Raw genomic sequence first — 7,010 nt, 5'->3', positions numbered from 1 at the left:
TGACAACTGCACACACCTACCACAGTTTACCTCTGTGTTCCTCTAAGACTGGACATCTTGGTCCCATCGACTCCCTATGACCCCAAAGAATGCTGCAATAAACCTTCCCTAACTTGCCCCTATGGGTCTGGGCAAGAATTTCTCTAAACCAGCAGTTCTTTTTTTTTTTTTTTAAGATTTTATTTATTTGAATGAGAGAGGGAACACAAGCAGGGGGAGCGAGAGAGGGAGAAGGAGGCTTCCCGCAGAGCAGGGAGCCCAATGCGGGGCTCCATCCCAGGACCCCGGGATCATGACCTGAGCCGAAGGCAGACGCTTAACTGACTGAGCCACCCAGGCACCCCTCTAAACCAGCAGTTCTTGAAGTATGGTCAGCAGACCTCTAGGGGTTACTACTGAGAGCCTTTCAGGGGGTGCGTAAGGTCAGAGCGATTTTCAGGATAATACGAAGACATCATTTGCCTTTTTCACGAGGTTGATGTTTGCACCCAGGCAAGACTGCTGGCACGTGAATAAAAGCGGTGGCCCCCGCCCATACTGCTGGTATACCTCACCACCACACACTCCTCGCGGGGGCAGGGGGGAGCCAGTTTTACCTAAGAATGGCTTTGATAACTCAGCAAAAAAAAATGTTTTTTTTAAAAAAAATGCTATTTTTATTAAATCCTGACCGTTGAATTCAAATCTTTTTAATAATCTGTGTGACGGAATGGGAAGAACACGCACTTGTGCTGTGTGCTCAAGTCTGAGGGTTGTCTGGGAGGAAAAAGCACTTGTGCGATTGTTGGAGGTGTGAGCTCAATAGACCTCTTTTTCAAAACATGGAACATCCGTTGTATTCGAAAGAAGCACTGATGAACTACGGTTATTCAGGCTTGAGTACTTGGCAGGCATTTTCTCAAAAGTGAACGGAGTGAGCTTGAAACTTCAAGGAAAACAGCTGACAGTATCTGTTACCAAAGATAAAATTTGAACTTTCTTTAAAAAAAAAAAAAGATTTTCTTTCTTTATTTGAGAGAGAGATACAGAGAGAGAGAGGAGCAGGGAGCCCGATGCGGGGCTCCATCCCAGGACCCTGGGATCATGACCTGAGCTGAAGGCAGACGATTAACCCAATGAGCCACCCAGGATTTGAACTTTCAAGCGAACGTCAGAATTTTAGAAAACTCGTTTCTGCCACCCTGGGATTGATAGCTTCTCAATACTTACAGGCTTTCTCTGTCTGCTCCCTGATGTTGTGGGACCTCTTGGGATTCTCGAGTCCTTCTCCCAGAAAATCTTCGTGTCAGGGGTGACAGCCGCCCGCCTGGATTGCTAAGGCGCCCTGCATGAGGGCCCGTGCCATCTTTGCTCACCAAGTTGCTGCGGGACCAGCTTGGTCTGCATAGGAGGGAGCTTCATAAGTGTTGGAGTTGTGAGTCAGGAAGGCTGCCACCGCAGAGCCGGGCAGACACAAACGATCCCGACACAGAGCTGAAACATCAGTGCTCTCTCTTCTCCCCGTTCTCCCCACACAAACCGAACTGTCCCCTCCACTCTCTAGTTCCATACACAGTTGACCCTTGAACAGCATGGGGGTTAGCGGCACCGACCCTGCACATAGTTGAAAATCCCCAGAGAACTTCTGAGTTCCCCCAAAACGTACCTAATAGCCTACTGTTGACCAGAAGCCTTCCCGATAACCTAAACAGTTGATTCTCACCTATTTTGTATGTCATATGTATTATGCACTGTATCCTTACAATAAAGAAAACATTATTAAGAAAGCCACGGGGAAGAGAAAAATACAGCTGCACCTCTCTACTGTATTTATCTAAAATAATGCACACGGAAGCGGACCCGTGCCGTTCAAGCTTGTGTTGTCAAGGGTCAGCTGGACTCCCCCAAGAGCTAAGGACTGTTCCATTTCTAGCTCAGCCCTGACCTCGTGGACAGTGTGCCCAGAAGCACCGCACACCCACAGCAGCCAGGCTGAGCTCTGTCCTCCCCTCCCTGCTCATGTGCCTCTCCCAGGGCTCCCTCATTTGGAGAACGGCACTACCCCGGCCTCTCCCCACCTCACGTCCTCTACTGTTCCTTGTTCCCCTTCATCCTGTCGCTCATCCTCAGCCCTCACCCCTTCTCACCCGCACCCTTCCACAGCCTCTGACGGGTCTTTGTGCCTCTCTCCAATCAGCCTTCCACCTTGGAGCCCCCCTGCTGATCTTCAGGCCACTTCTTCACCTAAAGGCTCCCGTGGCTCCCAGTTACCTTCAAGATAAACTCCATTACTAACCCTTCTCCTGACACTCAAGTCCTCCGCAGTCTACTCCCAACTACCTCATCTTCGGCCTCACTGTACTAGATCACTCTTTTCCCCCCAAACACCAGGTACCTTCATACCTTTAGGCTCTAGCTAAATGTCCTCTGCCTGGAATGTCCTCTCTCCAGCCCTCATCTTACCGGCCAATCTCGCTCCGTTCTTTGACGACTGGCTCGGTTATCACCTTGTCTTGATGCCTTCCTCTTCCTCTGGCAGAAGGAATTCAACTCCAGGTGTTGGTAGCCGGCAATGAGTGGATGACCGGGGAATGAAACTGAAATTGCATCAAATGAGGGCTGGTGTCGTTGACGAGGCAGAACAGGAACTGGTCCCTGAAGGGAATACTCTTAGCAGTAACTAACATTTATGGAGCGCTTACTGGGCACCAGACCTTGCCCCGCCCACTTTTTTAAAAAAAGATTTTATTTATTTGAGGGGGGAGGGGAGAGCGCACAGAAGGAGGCAGGGGCAGAGACAGAGGGAGAAGCAGATTTCCCGCTGAGCTGGGAGCCCGACATGGGACTCGATCCCAGGACCCCGGGATCATGACCTGACCGAAGGCAGACGCTTAACCCACTGAGCCACCCCGGCGCCCTGCCCTGCCCACTTTATACACATTCTTATTTCACCCCTCCAGCAGCCCCAAACTAGAGTCACCCTCACTTTAATGATGAGGAACCTGAGGCCCGGAGAAGCACGTCAGTTTCTGGTCATTACTGGGTGGCAGCTTATTGATCTACTGGAGAACACTCTTCCGTCCTCAGTGGCAGAAGAGGGACAGCGTCCAGAATCACTTACAGTGGTGTGGCTTGTTCGTACAGGCGGCAATGAAGCGTATGTGTCATCAGAGTGTGGGGCCATGTGGGGAAGTGCAAAGACCAGTGTGACGTCTAACGCCACTCCGTCTAGCTGTGTGACCTGCAGCCCCATTCCTTAACCTCTCTGAGCTTCCTAACATGTGAAATGGGGATAATAATAGCTCTCTTGCAAGTCTGGGGTGCGGATGAGCTATGAGGAATACAAAAGAATCTAGCACAGCATTTAGGTACTCAGAGGGGCTCCATCAATATTGAATGGCTTTCCTCCCTCCCCAGTGCCCAGGGAAAGAAGTATACCGTGGTGAAACTCACCTTCGGAGTCAGGGGAGATGTGCTCTGACTCTGGCACCACCGAGGCTGTGCAACCTTCGGCTGGTCACTTTCCCTCTCTGGGCTATGGTTTCTTCTTGTGCTTGTAACACAAGGGAGTTTTGTTTTACAGCAGGTGGATGTTTCCATCTTCTTTCCCTTTCCCAGCCACACAAAAAAAGAAAGGGGGGGAGGACCACCAGAAGAGACCCAGGGGGAAAGGGCCAGGGTTATGCCAACCTGGGGTCCTGTGTTTTGTGGAAGTTCAGCATATCTGGCAACAGGAAATATTTCCTGAAGACGCAGGCTTTGGACCCTGGTGACCTGACAGGGAGCTCAGGGCTCCTCATAAGCATACACAAAACCAGCTTCCCCTCCACACTACCCCCCCTCCTTTCTGGGAGCTGCCCCCACAGGCTTGGGCCTCTGCTGAGGCAGGCCTTGAGCTGATCAGGCGCCCAGCTGCCTGTTGCCATGGCAACGTTCCAGCGTGCTTTGCATAGTGACAGGGACGCAAGGCTTTGCTAACAAAGTGCTCTAAAGGACTTCATGTCTTTGGCAGGAACAATTCTGCCTTCTTTTTCACACGAATAACTTTGGGGGCTGTGAGGGGTTTGGCAAGTCACTTGCCCTGTCTTGGGCTGTGCCCCTGGGCTTTCCTTGAAGGCACAAGTTGGCAGCCTTTATATTTCTATTTCCAAATATACCATCACCACCCGCCTCCCGTCCACTCCCCCTCCAAAGGAAAGAATGGTTTTTCCCTTACTTAGAGCTCTGGTGAACTGAGCATGTTTAGGAAAACGGGACGAATGGACTGTTTTAATCACTTGTGTACCCTTGGCTGGTTGCCGGGTCAAACAGTCTTCAATCCCCTTTTCTTTGTTCAGGATGCCCAGTGGTTTTCAGGATTGAGGTCGGAGGACCCTGTATGGTCCTGGTGAATGATTCTCTGGAGCAGAAAATGTAATTAGAATTCAAAGTAGAATGGGAAGGAAGCCAGGCAGACCGGGGTGAATCCTGCTTTCATCACTTACGAGCCGTGTGATCTTGGACAAGTTATTTAACCTCACTTGGCCTCAGTTTCCTCAAATGTGCGGTGGGGAAGATAATAGCGGCCTCACGAAGGCATTACTGTAGGGTCGTTATGAGGCTGAAATACATCTTATGCTTGCCTGCTCTCGCTGTTTCCGCTGTCCGATCCTGGTCTGTCATCTCTTGCCTGGACCTCCCCCTTTCTTCTCCAACCTCTCCGGTCCATTGTCCACAGAGTAGACATGGTGGTCTTTGAAAATGTTAAACGAGATCTGATCACTCCCCTTGCTCAAAACTCTCTAGTGGTTTTCCATTGTGCTTCAAATAAAATCGGCCACTCGCCCCCTTACCTTCTCCACCCTAGACAGACTGCCTTTCCTTCCAGTGCTCAAAATCATTTCTCCTCCCCTCGGGGCCTTGGCACCTCCCATTCCCTCTGCTGGCCCTTTGTCATCCTCAGTTCTCAGCTCCGGGAGACCCTCCCCGACCACTGATCCAGACGAGCTCCCCACCCTCATCCCCATCCCTCCTCCCCGACCACTGATCCAGACGAGCTCCCCACCCTCATCCCCATCCCTCCTCCCCGACCACTGATCCAGACGAGCTCCCCACCCTCATCCCCATCCCTCCTCCCCGACCACTGATCCAGACGAGCTCCCCACCCTCATCCCCATCCCTCCTCCCCGACCACTGATCCAGACGAGCTCCCCACCCTCATCCCCATACCTCCTCCCCGACCACTGATCCAGACGAGCTCCCCACCCTCATCCCCATCCCTCCTTCCCGACCACTGATCCAGACGAGCTCCCCACCCTCATCCCCATCCCTCCTCCCCGACCACTGATCCAGACGAGCTCCCCAGCCTCATCCCCATCCCTCCTCCCCGACCACTGATCCAGACGAGCTCCCCGCCCTCAGCCCCATCCCTCACCGTCATATCACCATGTTGATTTCCCTCATAGCACTTCTACCAAAGCCAGCCATACATCGGTTATTTATGCCTTTAGTTATTGTCTGTCTCCTCTGACTCGCCTGTCAGCTGCTTCCGTCTGCCCTGTCCACCTCTCTATCTCCCAGGGTCCGGCCCAGGGCCTTGATACAACAGGCCCAGTGAAATCTAATGAGCAAGTGAATGACTAAGGCGTGTAGGGTCTGGAAGGTAGTGAAGCACAGCGCATGTCGATCCCCTTCTTCTGCCCTCCTTGCATCAGCTAGCTGTAAGACCTGCGGCCTCCTGCAATGGGTGCATAATCTGTTGGGGTACCAGACGGCAATATTAGAATTCCTGATGACCTTGCTTGTTGTCACGTATTTCTTTGTGTTTTAGCACTTATAGCATCAATGAGCACAGCATTACATGTATGTCGTTTACACAGAAGTAGACACCTGTTGGGGTATAGGTTCAAATATATTTGGAAGCAAACTGGCCAGCTCTTGGCAGCCTGTGGGCCACAGATGGGTTAGGCTGGGCCAGCATAGAGGTTTCCCCAATTGGAGGATGAATGCCTTGGGGGCCCCCGGGAGGAGTGCATCATGCACGCTCCAGTTTGCTTCCCCCAGCCTACTTCACAAATGTCCCCACCTTCCTGACCTTCGGAGGCATGTGTATTTCCAACCCTTGCCTACGGTTTCCTTTGAAAGTCGCTTAGAGACCCTTCTACTCTGAACCGGGGTGCTCATCTCCCCCCAGGGGCAAGTATAGCAAGACAAACCGAGGCCTGGGAGCCCCCTGAAGGCAGCCGCTGGAGTCTCTCATTCGTGTGTCCTCTGTGACCAGAACAGCACCTAGAACAGGATGGGTGTTCAAGTTGTTTGAGAAGAGATTGTTGACTAATGTCAACGCATAGGATAGCCCTTTGAGTGTCTGAGGCAAGAGGACCCTCAAGGAGCAATTAGGCCCATGTATTTTACCGCCCAGGTGGAAACAAAAAGGGGCTCAGAGAGGCCCAGGGCCTGCCCAAGGTCATGAAGCATCCAACCCACACTCTCCCCTGTGCTGGCCTGTCTGCTTATCCTCTGGGATGTATGCTTGTTTATGATCCAAGTCTTGGCTGGTTCCACCCCCTTGGCCTTGGCCCGCTACTCATCAACACAGGCTCTCAGAAAGCGCTCTGGCTTTCTTACTGGGACAGGGGCCAAAGCAGAAAACATGCCTCAGATCACAATTCTAGAGCCTACTGCCCTCCCTGAACCCACTTTCTGTACACCTGCACCCCCCTTCCTTGGCTGTCAGTGGCATCAACACCCTTCCAGTGGGTCTTTGGGCCCACATTACAAAGTGTGCAACTCACCTTGAGTGAGGGCCTGCTATGTGTCAGGTTTTTTTAAATAAATTTTTATAGGAAATTCACACACACACACACACACACACACACACACAATAGAGCACACATCAAAAAGTGCACAGGGGCGCCTGGGTAGCTCAGTCAGTTAAGCGTCTCCCTTCAGCTCAGGTCATGATCTCAGGGTCCTGCGATGGAGCCCTGCACTGGGCTCCCTGCTCAGCGGGAAGCCTGCTTCTCCCTCTGCCCTCCCCACCCCCCCCCCCG

At 52.1% G+C, this 7,010-nt stretch overlaps 1 long non-coding RNA gene across 1 annotated transcript; it reads right to left on the bottom strand.

Moving 5' to 3' along the window:
* Nucleotides 1–274: 274 nt before the first annotated feature.
* Nucleotides 275–2,568, bottom strand: LOC113930615. The gene is made up of 3 exons (XR_003522541.1): nt 2,443–2,568; nt 1,210–1,380; nt 275–950 (listed from the first exon to the last, which is right to left on the bottom strand). It is a non-coding gene; the product is annotated as an uncharacterized LOC113930615 (long non-coding RNA).
* Between the last annotated feature and the right edge of the window lie 4,442 nt (nt 2,569–7,010).

The sequence above is a fragment of the Zalophus californianus genome, chromosome X, assembly GCF_009762305.2.
Source record: "Zalophus californianus isolate mZalCal1 chromosome X, mZalCal1.pri.v2, whole genome shotgun sequence".
In the NCBI taxonomy this organism is placed as follows: domain Eukaryota; kingdom Metazoa; phylum Chordata; class Mammalia; order Carnivora; family Otariidae; genus Zalophus; species Zalophus californianus.
This window is presented reverse-complemented; position numbering and strand designations above follow the sequence as displayed.